The sequence below is a fragment of the Vicugna pacos genome, chromosome 8 (assembly GCF_048564905.1).
Source record: "Vicugna pacos chromosome 8, VicPac4, whole genome shotgun sequence".
Taxonomy (NCBI): Eukaryota; Metazoa; Chordata; class Mammalia; order Artiodactyla; family Camelidae; genus Vicugna; species Vicugna pacos.
The window spans coordinates 10,331,659-10,354,177 of NC_132994.1; the positions used below are offsets into that span (position 1 = coordinate 10,331,659).

The following is a 22,519-nucleotide window of genomic DNA, read 5'->3' on the forward strand; positions in this document are numbered from 1 at the left end:
CATACCAGTTTATAAATGCAAAGGAAAAAATTCAGAAGGACTCATTAGGTGGGGAGGAAGGTAAGGAGGATTCAATGTTTACTCTATATACTAATTATGTAAATTTTTATAACTGATTTTTACAGGTTCATGGAAAATTTCTATAATAAAATGCAATAAAGTGAGCCGTGGTGAAAAGAAATAATCCTTGAAATTAATGAATGAGAGAGAGAGATCTTCCAAAAGAGGGATTCAAACTTGAGACACAATCAATAATTGAGCCATTGGAGCTGAGATTCAGGTTTCCAGAATGGATGATATCTACTTTAGAAGTCCAAAGAAAGCCTTTTTTGTGTGTCTGTGTGTGACATCAACTGCATACGCACAAAAACGTTTCATGTCCCTTGAGTTTGTCAAGACGTGCACTCTAAACAGGAATTGATGCCACCATTTGTGTTGCTTCCATAAATTTTGAGAAAGGGAGGCTGAGAGTCTCCAAGATAGGAATGTGAATATTTAGGGAGAGTTGACTGACATGCTGTCTTTGAGAAATACTGAAATAAAAAAATGCATACCCTATTCCACACAAAAAAGCCTTCAAATAACCGTTGGAAAACATTTTGAATTTAGTACAAATATGGCAAAAGATCATCAGTGTAGCTTTTTGCCAAACTATTGTAATTAATTCAATAAATGTTTAGTGAGTACCCACTATATGTCAGAATCGTTCTGAGAGTATAGAAATTATTAGTATCTGGTACCTGCTCTTAAGGAACTTACAGTCTAAGAATAAAAAGCACTCACATAGTCAAATCATTGAAATTACAATAATTCGGTTTATGCTCAACTTAAAAAAGTTAGCTGGTTCTCAAAATGAAAATATAGAGGTCATCTAAGGAAAACCTGTCATATAATTAAGGCACAAGATTTAAATTTCAGTTTATGTCATCACAACACTTTCAATATCTACATATAGCAGAGATCATCGTGCTTTCAGAAAGAGAAAAATAGAATGGGAAGGTTGTTGTAATTTTTAAAATAATTATCTCCATGAATGAATTTAGGCACTTTACACTGACCACAGAAAACAACAAAGAACAAAAGTGTATCGCTCCTTTTTGAAATGACTGCTTTTTAACTATTTTCATAGCCCACGTCAATTAAATGCTCCCCCTAAGTGTTGTGCACCTCCAGGGTTGTACTGACCAGGCTGAAGAATTGAATGGTTACTTTACGATAGTTTTTCATATTTTTTTTATCATATTTTTAATTTAGGAGAAATAGTCATACCATGTTGATCTGTTTATTTCCTAGTAAGTCATTCCTTCCCAAAGCTTTTCAGTCTTACTCTGAGGAAGAATTTTTATGAAAGTGATGGAAAAATATGTTCCAATGAACTTACATTTCAAATACTTTTCTAAAATAAACACTGGTCAAAGCTTTTGTTAAATTATACCAAATTGGGTAGCCTTCTAGGTCTTGAATATTGATATTGAGTTTTTCTGGTGCTTCGTAGGTGTAGAGAGAGGAAAACAGTTATCTGGGTTGTAAACACACACAAAAAGAAAATATGGTGTTAGGAAAATTGCTGTGGACTAAGAACAGAAGCTAAGTAAGAGACTCTGAAGGACAAAAGTCCCAATCAGATGGATTATGTAGAGATGTGGACAGGGCTAAAGGAATCTATACAAATGTTGATACAGTGATACTGTGAGAAACCATTATCATACTAGGCTTGAAGAGGCAAAAAGTGTTACTGGAACTTTGTTAGGATGAGCGCCATGGAGTATGATGGACCCCATCAGAAGCTGAGGCCACAGAAGGCTATAGCTGCTCGGAAACCACAGTTCCGAAGCAGTGAGTTGCTGAGGGAAAAGTGCTCCTTCTCCAGCCTCTGCTTTCCTGGCCATGCCTCCCATTGTCTGAACCCGCCTAGAAGCCAGAGAGGAAAAGGCGCTCAGGTGGTACAGTCTGTTGAGTTCATCCTCTTGGGTCACAGAGAACTGAAGAGAGATGTGGGGAATAAATGTTGCAGGAGAGGTTCATACAGAGCACCAGAAGGACTACTGGCACCTATTACCCATGGCTGGTTCAAGTTCCAAGCGAGAGTGTCTATGCTGAAGTTCTCTGTAAACCGTAGTACCTCTAGCAAAGTCACATGTGATTCTAATACATTTTACCAGCCTATAAACCCCTCCACTATCATCAAAGACCAGCTGGATGGACTGTCCCTTTAGTTCTCCAAAACACTAAGCATCACACACTTTCCCACTTTCTTTCTTCTTCAAGGAGGCTCTTGAGATTTATACTAAACACATTTTAACAGGATAAAAATATTGAGCGTGGGAAGGGAACAGCTTACACTGTGATTTGTCCTGGCAATCATACCCCTATCACCGCCTAGGAATGACCCTAACAGATCTAACCACAAACTATCTGTCATCAGCTATATTGTATTTTCGTCCTCTGATGCTTCAGAAAATATGCTTCACAATGAAATAACCTCATGATATGTTATTTATTATCATTTTAGATCTGCTATGAATTTTACTCAGCTTATAAAGAAAGGTTTGTTTTATGAAAGCAAGTGGAGTGATGGCATGGGAGGAAAAAATTACTACTACAGAAAAGCTTTTAATGTCACAATTTTCTCATGCTGAGTCCTTTCACATTCATTGTTTTTTTGTCAGATATGTCATGACAAACCTGCTGGACATTGCCTGGGCCCTAATTAGCTTCCAGTTACCATCACAGCCATTTCCAGGGCTGTCTCATGAGCACCTTTGAGAACCAGTGCATAATAACACATTGATTTTTGTACGGATAGTAAGTCAATAACACTATTATATTCTACGTTGGCAAATAATGAGAGCTAAGTTTTAATTTAAATTTCAAAGTTTGATTTTGTATGATCAAATTGGATGCAAAAGATAAAAATTACTTTAGAGTGAATCTTTTCCATTTCCATTTTTCAACTTCCTCTCTTCTCTACAGCTGCATCCATGATCTTAAGTCCTGGGCCGTAATCTGTGACCTAAATGGGCTCTCTCGTTTCCCCTCCAGATTCCTAGAATCTCGATCTGGATGCAGCATTCATATTGTGACACTTACTATGCTTTAGGCTGCAAGAACAAGCTCTGAAATTAACAGTGGCTTAAGCAATTATTATCTCAAATAATAAGTAGTCCAGGGAGAAGGTAGTTCCAGGGCTGGTTCAGTAACTCAGGGAAGTCATCAGGGAACCATGTGTTTTCCATTTTTCCACTCTGCTATCTGTGTGGGTGATAGCTTTCCTCTTTCTCACAGATGGAAACAGCAGCTCTGAGACAAGAAAGGAAAAATTCCTTTATTTCTCTATTTATCAGGGAGAAAACTTTATTCTATAAGCTTCCAGTAGACTTTTCCTTTCATCCCATTGGCTAAAACCGGATCGTATGACCACTCTTAATTTAATCATCGCAAAGGAGTTTGGGTCTTCATGACTGGCTAAGATGAATCATCATTTTCCCAGGACTAGAGTTAGCCCCACCTTCCCAGAGCACAAGGCTCTATATTTCTGGACAAAACCGAAAGAATCATTGCAGAAGATCCCTGTTGTCTAGGCAAACAAAGAGATCTGCCAGACACATGTACTTTTGTGATGTTTGTTGTACTGTTTAAGCCATTCAGACCACGATATTTTGCCCTTGTCTTACTTTTTTTTTTTTTTTGCAGCATCTGAAATTGTCAACTGTCTATTTAAAAGCTTGTCACATTTTATTAGTTCAGGTGTAAATTTAGCTAGAGGGTAGGCATGCCTCACTTTTTTCCGTAGCTAATCCATGCTCTGTAACCAAAACCACGCATACTCAAAGCACCATTTGCTTATCATTTCTACCAACCTGAAAAATCTCCTAGTTCTTTATCCACTATTATTTTGGTGTATTCTCTTACCAAATAAAAACTCTAAAATCATCTACTTTTTCCACTACTTTTGAATCCTATCCAAAACAGAGAATAGTTTAAGCAATGTTTAGCACTATGCTATATTTAAACAAACATGTATTTTTACACATATGTCTATTCATACATCTATATTTTATTCATTAATTTTGTAAGATGGAAATCTGGGTTTATCTGTTTCTATCATTAGCACTTCGGAGAGAGGTTCAATCCCTTCGCCTCTTTATAATGTAGAATGGTCAGCAGTCACTGGCCCATAGCTAACTTTTAACCAAAGAGCATAACTCAGGGTGCTGGTTCCAACCCAAACAAGCTGGGTGCGGGGGGTATAGCTCAGTAGTAGAGCATGTGCTTAGCATGCACGAGGTCCTGGGTTCAATCCCCAGTACCTCCATTAAAAAAAATAGAGTTTCTATCAGAGATGAGAAGGTATTCTTTTTCCAAAAATAGCTTTATACGCTAAAATGTGAATTTAATCATGTTGATTTTATCATAATACAACTTCCAAATATTGTAAAACTAAAGAAGTTTATTTCCTGGAATCATTTGTTCTATGTTATGGTTTAAAGAACTATCTTCTATAGTTGTTCTTCTCTATCTACCCAGTCATGACATAGTAGAAAGCAAAGTGAGAATTTGTCATTATTTCCTGATTTTCTCATTTGTACAGTTAGATTTGATTAGATTATCCCTAAGAGTCCTTCAGATGAAATTTCTGTAAATCTGTGCTATGAAACACACATGCTCTACATATCATAAGTAGATGAGAAATGAAGTATGTCAATGTAATTTTCAGTTATCAACGTTGTGGTGAATTATTTATTTCTAAATAATCAATCACGCAGTTCCTAGACAACTCTTTGAAAAATAAAAAATTCTATAGGGGAATATTCAAAATATTTCAGCCTTTTCAGTCTGTTCATACATAGTGAACCACGAGGGGGCAGTAGTAGAGAAATTTCTCTATTTCCTGACTGAAAAAAAACAAACCCACTGTGTTTAGAAAACTATCACCAAGTAGGTATTGTTTTTTTCCTCTCTCAGTTTCACATATATGTTCTCACCCTGATAGAACAAGAGAGGCAGTATCTTTTGTTTGTTTGTATCTAAAAAAAGAGAAAAAATCTTTTAAATTTTGGTAATTTTTCAAGAGTGCAAAATTAGAATATCTCAATACAACAGATATATAGAAAATGTATAAGCATATGTTCATGAAGTTGCCGAAGACCTAAACTCAAAAATTCAAATTCCCTGGGCTTCCCATATCTATGTTTAACCAGCGGTAGTTTAACAGCTTAGCACTTCTTTGCTGTTTCCAAATATACTAATTTTATAAAATATATTCATCAACACATTCAATTACTACTTAAACTGTATTGGAATAGTGATTTCATAATATAGACATAATATTTATTACTGAATATAGTTTATATTTCATAGAATAGAGTAGCAACATATTTATCCTTTCGAAGTATTTATAACTGTATTCTAGCTGAATCCAAGGAGCAAAAAAATAACCAAACAGTATTATGTTCTCTTAACAAGGACAACAGAGAGTCTTTTGAAAATGTGAACGGTCCCAGAGAATTATAAAATCAAAAAGCTAAAACTCTGAGATATAAATCAGCTATAGAATTTATCCTAAAGTTTATATTATATAAATTGAGGGGGAAAAAATCAGAGCACATTGATATCATTAAGAATCACATGTGATCTAAGTTTGGGAAATCTAGTATTCCTGAACGCTCATGGGAATTGCTCTCAAATGATAATCACCAAAGATGCAATTAAATCAAAACTCATTTCTTCTTCCATCAGAGGCAAATGCTCCGCCTATGTCAGAGACCCGTCTCTCAGCTCCCTGTTTCCCCAAATGACCAATTAGGTCCTGGATTTATGATTATCTTATACATCTTAATGTGGGCAAACATTCTCACTTTCTTTTGTGCTCTCCTCTGGCCTCAGAACGTTCACCTTTGGGCTGCGGGAGCTGCCCTGCTGAATCTGGTAAACGTGGTTACCTGGGGTCTCTCAGGCTGCCAGGAGCTTGGTGCTCCCTGCACGTGCCTTGGAATTTGTTCTGCCGATGGTGCTTACCTGGCCACTGCGGTGGCTGCTAGCATGTGGTGCCACAGACAGACGGGGGACTCCTGTTCCTGCTTCTGGCTCTTTCCCCTCCCTCCCCTGTGTGTGTTGTTTCTCACTCTGTTTAAGGAGCTGCCAAAGTTCATGAGAAAATATCTTCTTGCTTCTCTGCTTCAGATACAGAGTCACCTGCTTGTCTTGAGGTAGTAGTTCTCAGTGTGAGAGTGACTAAGTACAGGTTAACTCTCTTCACAGACACTTGGCAAAAAACATTTGTTTTAGCAAGTTTGGGTCAAAACTGTCTCTATGATCTCACCTCTCTAATTGATCATCTGTTGCAGTGACAACATAGCACCTGACCAGACTCAGTTTCTCTCCTTAGGAACATGCATATCAATGCTAAATAAGTTCCTCATTTTTTTAGAGATTCTATTTTTTAGAACCATAAGGACCATCATGTCTCTAATCCAGATGCACCTGCATTGCATTCCCCCATCCACTCTATCCACCATGAACTCACTAATTCCTCTGCACACCAAGTTTAATGTGAAACACAGTCCTTGACTCTCCTTCACAAGATATTCAAGTACACTAAATATATTGTTTCAGTTATCTGTTTTTTCATCTATATGTGAGGCTAGTGAGGAGGTACAATATACACGGCAAAAAAAAAAATCCACATTATTTGCCAGTTTATGACCACAGAAGTCTGAGGAACAAATTTGGGAATAGCTCCTAGGAGCCCAGGGACCCCTTGCATCCTAGGGGTGTGAGATCAGGGATGGAGGAATACACAGTTGAATCCAGCCATATTTATTGAAATTTGTTCATTAAGCAGAATTTTTAGATTCCATGTATTAGCTTAAGGAACGAGGAATGGCTGTAACAGCTGACATGTTTGCTTGTTTGAAACCTGGACTTGTTGATGGTCTACACCGAAAAAACTCAAAAGGCCAGACTTCCTTGCTATACTGAATAGGAAAACATCTAAAGACTTAGAGTCGCTGGGATGCGAGAGTGAATTTATTATATAAGGTCTGCTTGTCCTCCCCTAAATAGACCCTCCAGGAAGAGTACGTTCTCTTCCCGAGAATCTCTGAGAAATGCAGGCATGAGGGGCACCCTAGCGTCCTGAAGAAGAGCTCCATGGTAGATATTCTGTGTAGGCTAGAAGGACAGAGGGCTGGACTCCCTGAATTCAGTGGAGATGGTGGCATTCCAGGGTCGCAAGAGCCAAGTCCCCTCATCAAATTGCGAAAGACGGTGTGGATGCGGTAACTGTAATGCAGAAAGGATCTAAAGCGTAATCAGAGTGATCAGATTCGTGGGCAGAAGTTTGAGCAGTGCCTCTGGGTCTTCACTTTGCCCTGAAGGAAAGATAGCCAGAGTTATAAACATACAATAATTTATGATCAGTGGTTAATGGTGTGGTCCCTGGCCACCTGCCCTCTCTTCCCTGCTAGCTTTCTTCCATCCTATTCCCCTCAGCTCCTCCTTTCCCCCACCCACTTCTCCTTGCTCCCTCTACCCTAACTCCTTTCCTTTTGGTAAAACCTCAGGCTCTAGACTCTTGCCTCTACCATTGTCAAAATACCCTCTCAAACATTGCATATCTCTCTGTACATGGCAATAATATCTGCTAACTAACAAATACTCATTTCTCCACTTTAGAGGCATATGCAAGTGACAAGGGAGCAGTAGTTTGAATGTCCTGCCCACGCCTCCTTTTCTGGAAGGTGGAAGCATTCAGCCGCAGTGTGACCTTGTAGGCTCTGAGCTAGACAACAACGACAACAAATGGCAGGTTTGTTTGTCCATCTTGCTCTGTTTAAGATGAAGTTTTTTCTCCAGTGTCTGTGTGTTGAGGTCTCCAAGACCACTCTCAGATACGATGATTCACTAAAAGGGCTTAACAGGAATTGGAAGCTGTTTTATTCAGGGTTATACCTTGTTCCAGTGAAAGGGTATGGATTAGAAGCAACAAAGAGAAAAGGCTCATCGCGAGAAGTCCAGAAGAAACAAGGCACGGCTTTCAGGTATCCTGTCTCAGTGGATTTGTGCAGGATGCACTTAATTCTCTCAGCAGTCACCTGTGACAACAAGTGCAAAGTGGTGCCAACCAGGGAGGCTCGCCTGAGCCTTGGGTCCAGGGTTTTTATTGGAGCTCACGCAGCACCTATGTGATTGACCTCAGCTACTTAAGCTCCGGTCCCCAGTGAAAAAACAGGTGCTCACCAGACCATAAACTAACAGATAGTTAACATACACTAACCGGTCAGATCTTTACAGTGTGGCCCAAGGCTGCAAGCATACAAACATATTTATTAGGCAGAATATTTTAAGAGCTCAGAGCTCAGTTCTCAGGAGTTGGCCAAGGGCTAGTCTTGAAAACAGGTCTTTCTTGGAAATATTGGGATTCTAGAAACTCAAGCCTGCTGAGTGAGCACTTTCCTGCCCACTATGGGTGTACAGACTGGGGCTGCCAACTTGAAGGTGTTCCTGTTCATCAAGAAAAGCCAAGACGGGAGGAACAGCATCCGGCAGGTGTTACAGGGTAGGAATCAAGAGCTCTAGCTTTGATGTGACAGCTGGGCTGTGCCCCTTTTTTATCTTTGATTGTGGAGATGTTACTTCTGTATTGTTACGTTAATGGAGCTAATTGGAATATCTACTGCAAAGATTTATTGTGAGGATTAAATGACCTAATTTACATAAAATATTCACCACAATAAGTGCTCAATAAATCTTCGCAAGTGCCAAAACAGACATGGACACCAACTACCAACAGCACAGCTCCTTACCCTCCCAAAGGCTCTGCCCTTTCTGCAACAGGGACAACCAAGCAACAGCTCAATGCTGTCTGAGACTGAGTAGGACAAACTAATAGGCATAGAAAAGCCTGCTGTGCTAACGGTTGTTGTGTTTGTAAGTACAGGAGTTTTTCAAAGTCCAGTTTCACAGGTTGGGTTCCCTGGGAAGCAGACTTAAGGGGACATCACCAAGCAGGGGGGTTTATGAGAGACTGTTCTGAGCAGAACCTATGGAAGCGAAGGGTAGGAAAAGAAGGGAAAGGAGAAGAAGGGGAGGGGAGGGGAAGGGAGGGGAGGGGAGGGGAGGGGAGGGGATTGGAGAAAGCCAGTAGGTACAGGGAGAAGTTCAGGTGTAAGTCAGTCTCAAGGAAATGCTCAGCTGACACTTCTGGCAGCTTTGAGCTGAGATAACCTTACAGATTTGTCCCAAGTTGGGGAAAAGCTGGCCAGGACTTTGTACCTCCATGCCAATCTGATAACTGAATTTTGCCCGCCCTGGGAAGAGACACAGCTTTGGATGAGGCAGGGGTCTCCTGCAGACACCATGATGACAGTTGACTAGCAGCTCAGGGCAGGCTGGCTTCATGGGCAGGCAATGTGTGCAGACTCAGAGGGCCCCGTGCCCAGCAGGGCCCAATGCTTGGTTTAACTTTCTACTGCCACCACCTTGAAATTCTTGATAGCATTTGAGCAAGAGGCCCCACATTTTCTTTTTGCACTCGGCCCCACAAAGGATGTAGCTGGTCCCGGGTCGGGGCTCTCTGTCGGCCGTGCTTTTAGTAGCTGGGGTCATAAGTTTTTACTAAAGGAGAATTTGGGTGGTGTATCGTATGACTTCTAATGCACAAATGAAGAGGACCACGTCTTATGAAAAACTGAGCAATTTAAAGTAAACAGGTTAAACTCCTTAGAAAGAAAAGTTTCAATTTCTTTCCTTTAAATTGAATTGTGTTCCATTCCCTGGCTTTCTGAAATACGAGGTCTGATATTTTAAGTCATTACACGTTTATTTGATTTACTTAGAATTTAAATAAACAATGACAGCAACAACAACAACAAAAAGGAATTTCATGTATCCTGAGGTCTCTGTTGGAGACTGTGGCCTCATGCCAGTCCATTGATTGGCTTAAGGTCAGCACACTGAGAAAGCAGACACTGGAGGAAAGAAGCAGGCATTTGGTTTTTTTCTGGGTAGCTAACTTGCTGGGAATTATTTTACATTGTTCAATATGGGAGGAGTACATCAAAAAAAAAAAAAAAAAAAACGAAACCTCAAAAAAAAAAAAAAAAGCCAACCAAACAAAAACCATTTGTTTTTCTTCTTTCTTTATCAGCTTAGGACACTTTTCGAAGACTCTCAGCTTTAAACTGAGTTTGACTTTTGATTTTTCTTATGTTTTTCTCCGAGCATTTTTCTGAAAAGTGCTGTAGAGTGAAGGTATTAACTATAGTCATCAGGAGAAAAACAAATAGGATAGAATGAGGTCTCCTAAATATCTTTGCAGTAAATACATTTTCTGTAACTTGATGTGTGGAGAATTTACCAATAGGGAGATTTTGAACAAATCCATATTACTGTTGAACTCTGTTTGCCAATTGTTAAACATCTTGTTTTGAGAAAGGACCATGACACGGATGTTTATAATAATAAACTGCCAGTCTTCATTCAGGCTAAATCCTTTATTCATTCAGTATCTTCTACAGACAAATCTAATCATTTTGAATTGAGACAAATTACTGTTTATTTTAATACTAATCACAACAGGAATATGATATATTGGTTACTTTTTAAATGATGAATTTCATATTAAAATATCATCAAGATTTTGAAATATACATAGGGTAGTAGATGACTTTCTGGGATGGCTCAAAAATTGGACCAAAGATTGTTTTATGGCTTAAATATCATTACTCTCAGAAAAGACTGCTTGACCATAAGAGCCTGTGGACAATCTGCTCTCTGATGTCAGGGAGAACAAAGGAAGCAGCAGGGCAAGCAATGAAGTTGGCGTATAATTAGGAATGAAAAATAAAACACAACTCAGCGTCAAGGACCCAGAAAGAAGGCAATATAGTGTGATGACTGAAAGTACAGGCCCTGGAGTCAGGCTGCCTGGGCTCAAATTCCAGCTTCACCACATTGTAATGTTGGCGAGGTAGTCGCAACTTCTCCCCAACCATGTCTTAATTTCCTTATGTACAAACAGTGATGGTATTTACATCATGGGTTATTAGGATTATTAAATAGCTTAATATGCATAAAGTACTGAGAAATCACCTGGTATATATATGTTGTATGGATTTTTTTAGTTTGTTGAGATATAATTGCAAATAGAATAGCAGTGTATTTAGTGTACAATGTGATGATTTGTTACATGTAGACATTGTCAAACAATTCTTACCATTGAGTTCATTAACACATCCATCTCCTCTCATATTTACCTTCCTTCCCTCCCTCCCTCCCTCCCTTCCTTCCTTCCTTCCTCCATTGCTTTCTTTTTTTTTCTTTCATTTATTTTTTTATTGGTGAGAACACTTAACTTCTACTCTCTTAGCAAATTTCAATTAAGTGACACAGTGTTATCAACTATAGTCGCCATATTTATATAAGATCTCCAGACCCTATTTATCTTTTACCTGACTGTTGTGCCATTTTATCAGCCTGACCCTCTTTTCCCCACCTCCCAGGCTCTTGCAGCCTCCAGTCTACTTTTCTTCTCTCTAATTCTATGAGTTCAACTTTTTTGCTTGTTTGGTTTTTATTCCACATATAAGTGATGGAATGCAGTATTTGTCTTTCTCTGTCTGGCTTATTTCACTTAGCCCTTCAATTCATACAAGTTTTCACAAGTTGCAGGATTTCTTTATTTTTTAAGGCTGAATAACATTCCATCACATATAGATATCACATTTTCTTTACTCAGTCATCTCTTGATGAACACTGAGGTTGTTTCTATGCTTTGGCTATTGTGAATAAAGTTGCAATGAACATGAGAGGTATCTCTTCAAGATAATGATTTGGTTTCCCTTGGATACATACCCATACACAGAAGTGGAATTGCTGGATCATATGGTAATTCTACTTTTAATTTCTCGAGGAATCTCCATACTGTTTTTCACAGTGGCTGTACCAGTTGACATTGCCAACATTGTTGGATTCCTTTATTCCCCTGCCTTCCAACTCACCATTTGTTCTGTCTAGGACTTCCAGTACTATTTTGAATAAAAGTGACCAAAGTAGACAACCTTGTCTTGTTCTAGAAAAGCTTTCAGCTTTTTATTATTGAATATGATGTTAGCTGTGAGCTTGTCATATATGGCCTTTATTGTGTTGAGGTACATTCCTTCTGTACGCAATATGTGAAAGTTTTCATCATAAAAGAATCGTGAATTTTGTCAAGTAATTTTTCTGCATTAATTGAGATGATCATATGATTTTTATCCTTTATTTGTTAACATGGCACATCACATTAATAGATTTGCATATATTGAACCATCCTTGCATTTCAGGAATATATCCCACTTGATCATGGTGTATAATGCTTTTAATATGCTTTTGAATTCAATTCACTAATATTTTGTTGAGGATTTTTGTGCTCATACTTATTAGGGTTGTTTGCTTGTAATTTTCTTCCTGGTTGTGTTCTTGTCTGACTTTGGTATTGGGGTGATGCTGGCCTCATAAATGTTCCCTTCTCTCTCACTTTTTGGAAGACTTTGAGAAGGAATTGTATTAATTCTTCTCTAAATGTTTGGTAGAATTTGCCAGCAAAGCCATCTGGTACAGGACTTTTCTTTGTTGGGAGGTTTTTGTTTACTGGTTTGAAGTCTTTACTAATTGTTGTTCAGATTTTCTGTTTCTTCATAATTTAGTCTTGGTAGGTTGTATGATTCTGGGAACTCATCTACTTCTGGGTTATCTAATTTGTTGGTGTGTAATTATTCACAGTAGTTTCTTATAATCCTTAGTATTTCTTGGCTAACTGTTGTAATGCCTCTTCACATTTCTGATTTTATTTATTTGGGTCCTCTCGCTTTTTTTCTTACTTAGTCTAGCTAAAGGTTCAACTGATTTTCTTAATTACTTGATGTGTAGGAGTTGCTCAGCTAGTTTCTGGATTTCTCTCAGAAGGAATTGTTTGTATATTGCTGTACATTTGTTGCGTCTGTGGGAGGAGGACATTCAGAAGCCTCCTATGTCACCATTTGCGTTCCTGTGTTGATGTTTTTCTATTTTTAAAAGGAGGAAAATGTTTACTAATATGCCAGGAACTTTACACACCTTGACTCACTTAATTCTTTCATTTTTATTTTGCAAATGAAGAAACTAAGGCTCAGATAGATTAAATAATTTGTTCATAGTCAAGCAAGTTGTTAGTGACAAAATAAGACACAGCCCAGGAAGGATTATTTCACCTGCTTGCACCAAGCTCTTCTGTGGCACTCCCTGTGGAGGGGGGAATTTCAGTGAGATTAAATAATACAAATTCCATTACAGTCATCTTTAGAGGGTATACATAAATTATATTCAAGTTGTGTCTATAGATTTAACTTGTTGAGGTAAGTCTTCACACATAGATGTCTTCATTTATGTAGATTAGTCTGAGATAAGTATCAAGTGGGCTTCTTTTTCAGGGCTGCCTGCCTGAAAATAGGGAGCTAGGGCAGGAGGTTGCTGTCACTGAGTTGCAATGAAATCTGCCTCAGGTAACCTCCTTGGGTCTGCTGGCTACTATGTTTCTGAGGAGTAGAGGGAGACTTAAGGGAGTTTGGCCAAACTAATGCTGGCTGCTGACTATTCTCTGCTAACTAAGGAATGTCCCTTGTCACCCAGTCCTACAAGAAATGAGTCATTAGCCACTGCAGTTGCTAACCTACAGTACACTATAAAAGGAATTCAAGGAGCAAGAGTGGGCACTCTGTGCTTTGGGAAAATAGGTGAAAGAGCAAAACAGGTCCTCAGGTAATTAGAACTATTTCAGGAGAAATTTTTTATGCACATAGATTCTTGTATCTTCCTATATTTAGGAAAGCATGTTTTAGTGAGATTCTGTTCCTCCTGACTAACAATAACCTTCCACCAAGATGAATCCTTGATTGCACACATCTCTTCACAAGAATTACAAATATACTGCCCCCTCTTCTATTACATCTTCAGAGCAGCTCCTCAGAGCTTTCTGAGAGCCTATCTCTTGGGCTACAGTTCTCAGTAAGTCCCTAAATAAAACCGAAACTCAAGGCTCTTATGTTGCACAGTTTTATTTCAGGCAGCATCCCTCAGTGTGGTCTTAACTCCTGTTAGAGTAAATGTGTGCTGAACTATGTAAACTGAAATTGTGACACATACATGAGTGTCAGTAGGGTGCAATCTGAAGGACCAGCTTTAACGTCCATCTCATGACTGCTCATAAACAACATTGCATTTGAGTAGGGTGATCATAATTCCCAGTTTTCCTGGGATGGTTCTGGTTTATGCCTGTTGTCCCAGTGTATTTATGGGTAGCACTGACTTTAATTCTCAAAACTGTCCAGGTTTCAATGAAATGTAAAATGATCATCCCACATATCTACTATCTATGAGCTCCTGCCTCTCTTTCTAGCTATCTCTTCTTTTTGTTCAACAGTCATAATGAGAACCTCCTTGCTCATTTATGTGCAAACTGTGACTTTTTTTTACTTTCAAGTTGTTATTACCCATTTAAACTTATTTTAATTGTTCAGTTGCTGTATTTTTCTATTTGTGAAAATTATCTGGGCATCTTGAGTTGGGATAGAATACACCAGAACTGTTTCCACTAAAGTTAATAGAAATGTGTTTTTTTATTTAATCACTTTTGACTTAGCAGCACAGTTTTCAGGAATGTATTGAATCTGTTAAAGGAGACATATCTTTATTCCTGACACCTGGCACACTGTGGCCACTCAAAATCAATTTTAAATGAATGCTAAATAAATGAATAAATAATTGCAAAAGGCCCATATGCATCTTTGCAGCAGGATTTCCAGCAGGCATTTGTAGCCTTATTATTGTGTTTTGTATTCACTGTTGTTTTGTACCAGTTTCAACCTATCAATAACCAACACTGATCAGACTAGACCTTCAGCAATAACTATCAGGAAACTTTTTTAAAAAATAGAGAGTTATTACTTATATAAGACCTGGAAATTACACAACATATCTGGGACCAAACAGCAAGGTTGTGAGGAGAGAGAGAGAGGGACCACATGGGCCTGGGGTTCTGCTCTTATTTGAGCCAAGGGCAAGGGTTTAGGATTTTAAAGACTCACTCTTTATTCATGAATTTAAAACATAGGAGCAGAAATTTAGAGCATGTGAAGAGAAAATAACAATTAGCTCAAATGGTTGTTTCTTGAAATCAACTAAGATCTCTAAAACAAAGGGGCCTCGGTGCGGGGAGGCAGCCTGGCTCCTTGTCTAGCTGTATGGTTGGCAGTGTGTTTATTTGAGATATTTGTCCTGAAATGGATGCCTCTTTGAAATGGATGCTTTGGCAATCAAAGCTTAAGTCAGGTATATGCATTATAATAAACAAAACTCACAAATCACAAGCAAAAAAAAAAAAATTGTCAGGGCTTACACTACAATTATCTTTTCATCCAGACAGACATTATGTTCATACACACCCATTATGCCTGTTGCTTTGAATTTCTGATGATACTCAGTGACCATGTCACACTGTAGTAGAGAGTTACTTTCCTTCACCAATATCTGATTCTCCTCTACTTCTGCTTACACGCTAGCCAGGGTCCTACCTCAAGGTTTTGCACGTACCTGAAATGCTTTTTCCCAGACAGCTACATGATTTCAACCCTTGTTCAGCTCACTTTTCCAGTGAACATGCCTGTGGAAACCTTATTTAAGATTATAGTTGTGGGGAGGTGTAGCTCAACTGGTAGAGCACATGCTTAGCATGCATGAGGTCCTGGGTTCAATCCCCAGCACCTCCTCTAAAAATAAATAAATAAATAAATAGACCTAATTACCTCCCCCCACAGAAAAATAAATCATAAAATTTTTTTTTTAAAAATTAAAAAAAAAAGACTACAATCTTCCTTTTCTCCTCAGCACTCCTTCTCTCTTTCCATGTTCCATTTTCCCCATAGTATTTACCATCATCTTATGTACAGATATCTCATGGAGCCTTGTTATGTCTTTCTCAATTAGAATGTAAGCTCCTTAAGGCCATACATTTATTTATTTATTTATTTATTTAACTCATTCTATATTCTTAGCACCTTGGACATTGGCTGGCACTTGTAATGTGATTAATACATCTTTGTTAGTGGATGGCATCATTTTATAGCACTATCACTAAATCCACTAAACTCACACTAGCGTTTCTAGCGCTCAGAGAACTTACACTGATTTTCACGTTAGAATTCTTAATGAAATGAAATAAGAGGAAATTCCAGGGACACAGATTTTTTTTAAAAAAACATTCAGTGTACCTACTGGCATTCCATAGTGTCTCCAGATAGCCTTCACGCTGTGTTTTCAGTTCTGCAAAGTGTTGGAGGTGACACGGAAATATGCCAAATGAAGTTTAAAAAAGAATGGGCAATGTCTTTGGAATCCATAACTCTCATTTCCCGCTGTGCTTAATTTCAGAACCCAGAGTTATTATTAAACTTTAAAAAGTGTTTGCTCATTTATCTAGGGATCATATTTTCATGTATTTATTTATCTATTTACTTTGTGTGTGTGAAAAATCCTCTAAAACCTTTCATCAAGTTATACTCTGGGGATCCTGTTCCTGAGAATTTTCTACCTTCTTTCCTGCTGTTAGGTGAGTCCAGCTGAATTTACCATCGATATAAGCAACTAATTGAAAATATTTTTGAGATGGTATTTTCATAAAGCCCCCAAAGGTGGCCAGAAGTTCCCAATGCTGTACATTTAGGGTTTCTGTGATTCAGACACAGATGATCTGGTTTCTGGGGGCGGCGCGAATACCTGGGAGCAAGTTGGGCAGTGTTGATCTGCCAGGTGTAAGAAAAACTGTTCTGTTGCTGCTGTTATCAGCATGTTCCTTGAATGTATAATGCAGGTGAGATCGTATTTAGGTCACAGGGATGGTTTCATCTAGCCTGCCTAGTGGAGACATTTATACCTGACTGGGTAAACTTATGTCACTGATTATTGTGTCCATGGGTGTTAATAAGAGGGAGCAAGGTTGAAAGATGACTTTCATTACAACTCTTCTTTGGTTGCCCAAACCATATTAAGAAACTGATTTTCTTCAGGAACTTTTACTATTCAGTTTAAGTGTGTAAAGAGTTCCTGAGAGATGGATCTGAAGAAAGTAAATTTGATAATTTTGCGGTCACATTTTTCCTCGTGAATCAACAAAAATATTGCAAGAAAAGATTTAAACTTCCTAAATTTACTTACCAACAAGGGGAAATGGAGCTACTATCTTGGTGTCTTGGTTATATTAAATAAACTTATTTACAAAGCAGAAACAGACTTACATACATAGAAAAACTTGTGGTTACTGGGGCAGGAAAGGGGAGAGTGGAGGGATAAACTGGGAGTTCGGGATTTGTAGATACTAGCTACTGTATGTAAAACAGATAAACAGCAAGGTCCTCCAGTGCAGCCCAGGGAACTATATTCAATAACCTGTAATGGCCAATCATGAAAAATAATAGGAAAAAAGAATATATACAATTGAATCACTATGCTGTACACCATAAATTAACACAACATTGTAAACTGACTATGCTTCAGTGACAAAAAATATCACATGGGGAAAAATGTATTGAATGCATTTGACAAACACATCACTGAACGACCAGCCAAACTGGAGTACTCATCATTCCTCAAAACCACTCCTCTTTTTGGCATGATGCATTTGTATAGGTGTTGTTTATAATGCACGTATTTTATGCCTTTTCTATTTCAGGGCAGTGGATTAAAGCGCAGAAACTATGTTAGTTATTTGCAGTGGACACAATTTGCTATTTTTCACTTTGCCTTGCCGTGAAATGCCAGGTGGCAGTGATGTACCAATGATAATTCAAGAATAAATGTATCTAAAGAACAAAACTAGATATAAATTCTCCAAGAAACCCTGGCTATTAGTATAGAGGAACTTCTACAATTCTCTGTGCTTTTGTCTTCCAAATGTACAATTAGTACACGTTTCTCCTGGGGGTCAGTATAAATTAGGCATCATCTATGCCCTTAAGATGTTGCCTGTCTACTATCAGGAATATGTTATGCACAGAAGGTAATTATTATACTAGGCTGGCTATGCTTTCAATGTTTTCACAGCTAGTTACTGATTCCTATTTCTAACAGTTTAGGACCTTTTAGCTGTTGATACCCTCTTGGGTAAAAGAGGCTGGATGTAGGCAGATACAGGCTCAGATCCAGAATCCAGTGTACTTCTGATGACTCTGGATACAAATGTACTCAAAACACAAGTGCCAGCCTCCCGAGTGGGAGCTTCTGCCTTCATTCCTCGGACTAGCATTGCTATTTCCCACTGTGTCTCGGTAAACACCTTAACACCCCATCTATCTTTAGCAAACCTCTTTCCCCAGGGAACGTGGTTTTTCACATACTCTAAGTTGCTATCCATGTATCTATTTTCTATGACCTGGAAATATTAAACTACCAATTTAATGTCAAATATAGTCACCATTGTACCTCTGTCCTGTCTCCGTGGCAGTTGTAATGTCCTGGGTGAACCGCAATTGATGGGTATAACCTACATTGCCCTCACTCACTTTATCGCCACGTGTTATAACGTAGCTGCCTTCCTCGAGGATCAGCTGTGATGCCGGACTGGTTTTGCTGTACCTGTCTTGGTCTTAATCCTCTTTTCTTTGTAACTAGTAGTGCTGAGGCCCCAGAATGCCTCAGTCAAAGCCCATATACAATTTGGCAGTGAGTACCATAAAAGTATATTAAAAAAAAAAACAAAACATTGAAAGCAACACATGGCATAACATAGATGAACCTTGAGGGCATTATGCTATGTGAAACAAGCCAGTTACAACAGGACAAATACTGTGACATTCTATGTGGTCAAACTCAGAGACAGAAAGTAGGATAGTGTTTTCCAGGGGCTGCAGGGGAGGGAGGAATGGGGAATTATTAATTGATGGGTACCGACTTTCATTTAGGGAAGATGAAAAAGTTCTGGAGATGCGTGGTGGTGATGGTTGCACAACAATGTGAAAATTCTTAATGCCTCTGGACTTAAAATGGTAAATTTTATATTATGTATATTTACTACAATAAAAAAAATCGATGAAGACAAAAAAAGTGCATAGGTGTTCAAATAAAAAATGACCATTTATAACTGAGGTTAGTAATGAGAATTTGGCTTTCTCTCTCCCTGAGGATGTGAGAACTGGAGTCATGCTGATTCTTTCCTGATTCAGGAAAAGGGAAGACTTAGGTGATGAGGAAGGACTAAAATATGCTAATGAACTAGTCCGTGGAAACTGCCCCTCTTTACTCCAGAGTGAGATAGTCCCCTTTGTCAGTGTGCTGTGGAACCTCACACTTATACTGTTCTTTTTACACAGGGACCTCCAGGGATCAGGCACAAATCGAGGGGGTACCTCACTGCCTTAGTTCACCATCTTCTTGATTCTTTCAATAAAGCATGCCAAGAAGAAAGCCAGGAAAAGAGCGTATGTCAATCTCTTGTGTGCTGGGAAACAAATAAGCTGCTAAAAACAAGCCGTACCTAAATTTCCATGAGGTTAAAATACTATATTCACACGTACTTGCTTAAAATGCACATGCTCCTTTGTTTTAATGCTTTCCGCAGCAGATGACCTTTAACATGTATTATGCTAAAGAAAATTTGTGAGGAGAAATCCTGAGATTGACCCTAAGGGCACGAAGAATATCTGGGTAAAACAATGGACGGTCCTGGAAAGCCAGATCATCCATTAACAGAACTTTGTTCTGGCATGAAAGCATGTGGTTTAACCCAGGGGAAATATTCGCTATCTTGAGATGTCCTGGAGGCAATAGCAGGATAGACAGAAATTTTGCATACCCCAGGAGGGTGATTGTTTCTGGAAGGGATAGGCCTGAAATTAACCAGTTAATCAGCAAGCTGAATTTAGTGCTTATCGCAAGGAATATCTAAAGCCCCACCTCTTTGATCGCATTTTTTTCTGAGCTGTATACCCCTAATAAATATGATGTCGACCAGGCTTTCGGCACTCTAGATCCACAAGATCTTGAGTCCCCTGGTCCTATCTTTGCTCTTTACTTTGTCTCTTTGTTTCTTAAGTCTTGGGTCACCCGTCCTCAGACAGTCCCGAGCTGTGCTGGAAGCAGTTTACTTAATTACACACAATTTGAATTGGATATAAATATAACAGCAGTGAGCATAATTTAATTCTAACATCTAGTTACTTGCAGCAGTATTGTGCTTTTACCAAACGATCCCAACACACACATATATTCTATTTGCAGCAAATCTCAATGCCATCAATCAGATGCTCATGTTTTGCAGTGTTTGGGCTACGTTTTCCACCTCTCACTCCTGCTGTACCTGCTCTTGCACTTGGTTATCATATAATTTGTAGAATTCAGTGTCTTTATACCCACTTCCTCTCCCCATCATCACAAGCATTCTGTTTCCCACAATTCCTCATTCATTAGTTTTCTCAACAGATGTTTTTACTAAATTCTCTACCGATTCCCTAGAGAAAGCCCATGTCCTTTCTTCTTTCTCTTGTCACTGCCATATCTCTGCCATAACATATGGGATGTTATCTTCACGAGCAAGGTTTATGACATCCTGTAACATAAGGCACTGATGGAGAATGTAGCACTAGAACCAGCACTTCAAGATTGGATAAATTCTACAATGGGATTCGAAGTGAAGATGTTCTAGGTGGAAGAATTGGCAAGAGTACTCTACTTACTAGCAAGTCTAGTTTTCACTAAGTGGTACCTTCTTTTATTATCATAAAGAGCACATAATATGATTTACTCTTTTTAAATTGTTTAAGTGTACAGTGCCATATTGCTAACTATAAACACAATGTGGTACAGCAGTTATCTAGAAAGTTCTATCTTGTGTGACTGAAACTCTATACTCATGGAACAGCCACATTTTATTTCTCCCTCCCCCTAGCTTCGAGAAACCACCATTCCACTTTCTGTTTCTATGAGTTTGACTTCTTTAGATACCTTATTCAAGTGAAATCATGCAGTATTCATCCTTCTGCAACTGGCTTATTCACTTAGCATAATATCTTCAAGTCTCATCCATGTAGTAGCATATGGCAGTGTTTCCTTTTTTATGACCAAATAGTAGTCCATTGTATGCAAAGGCCACATTTTCTTTAGCCATTCATCCACTGTTGGGCATTTAGGTTGTTTAGGGTAAGAGCTATTCTGTATCAGTACTACACAGAAATGATCATTTTATAGGTCAGAATAACTCCTCAATTCTTTTTACTAGGCAAATATAACACTGGTACTAAATCTTTATAGGAAAGTAAAAGTTAGAAAAAAACCTCTGACTAAACAGATCTACAAATAAATATGCAAAAGTCCAAATTTAAGAATAGCAGCTAGAATCAAATTATTTTAAATGAATAAGATGCCGTAATCAAATGGAATTTTCTCCAGGAATTCAGATATAGTATGACATCAATAAATCTTTTTAAACAATTATTAATATTAATAGTACACAGAAAACAAAACATACACTCTCAATATAAAATGGAAAGTGTTTGATAAAGTTCAACATCTATTCCTGGTTTGAAAAACATTGTAAAAGTGTAATTGCAAAAAAATAAATAAATGGAAACTTATCCTGTCAAGTCAATAGTCAACTCCATGGTTAATAGTAACCAATAGAAATTTTCTCACATATAAGATATATGTATATATATCAATATTTAAAAAAATGCATATAGTGACTCCGCAATTTCACTATAGGAATTTTGAAGAGAATATATACTTATATCCTTATATCCTTATATAAAATTTTATTATTTTGAAAAATCTAATTACCCATGATCTGCCTCCTTTTATTATAGAATTTCTGTTGTGAATTTTCTAGTCTCTTTGTCCCACATCCCTTTGCTTCTAGGTGGGGCTTGGGGACCACAAAAATTGGTGTATCGCTTTTGAGCTAAGATGATTAAAATACAGGTATGCCTTCTCTACCCTCTGGTTTTCCCTTTTCACCTGAATGTAGAGGTCTCTCCAGCACAAGAGTGAAGGTGAAGTTATTAGATGGAAGAAATGATTACATCTTGGAAAGCTATCTGTTAACTGATAACCTCTGCATCAACTTGTTAAATGAAAGAAACATAACCTTTTGTTATAGTAAGCCATTGCTTTGCTGCTGGTGGTATTGTTATAATAGCTAGCCTAACTAGCACCAGATGCAGCTTGGAGGATTTCATGCTAACCTGAGTTTCATCTCTGTCTTCTGTTCTGATAGTCTGGCAGGAATGGGGAAAGACAGAAATGAGTTAGGTCTATTTACCAGACTTAGTAGCTCCCTCGAAGAACAGTTGAAAAATGGACAAGTGTTTGTATAAATTGGGCTTATGTATTGGAGGAGTGGTTTTCTTAGCTGAGATGTCAGAGGGAGGAGTAGATGGGCAGCCAGTGGCTCATAGAATCATTTCTGACCCCTGATCAAGTTCCGTTATCAAGCACTCTTCCATCTCCCCTCAACTGA

The 22,519-nt window shown here is 38.3% G+C and overlaps 1 non-coding gene across 1 annotated transcript; it reads left to right on the top strand.

Annotated features, from left to right (window-relative positions):
• Window positions 1–15,712: 15,712 nt before the first annotated feature.
• On the top strand, window positions 15,713–15,785 carry TRNAA-AGC (transfer RNA alanine (anticodon AGC)). The gene has a single exon. It is a non-coding gene; the product is annotated as a tRNA-Ala (tRNA).
• Window positions 15,786–22,519: the final 6,734 nt, after the last annotated feature.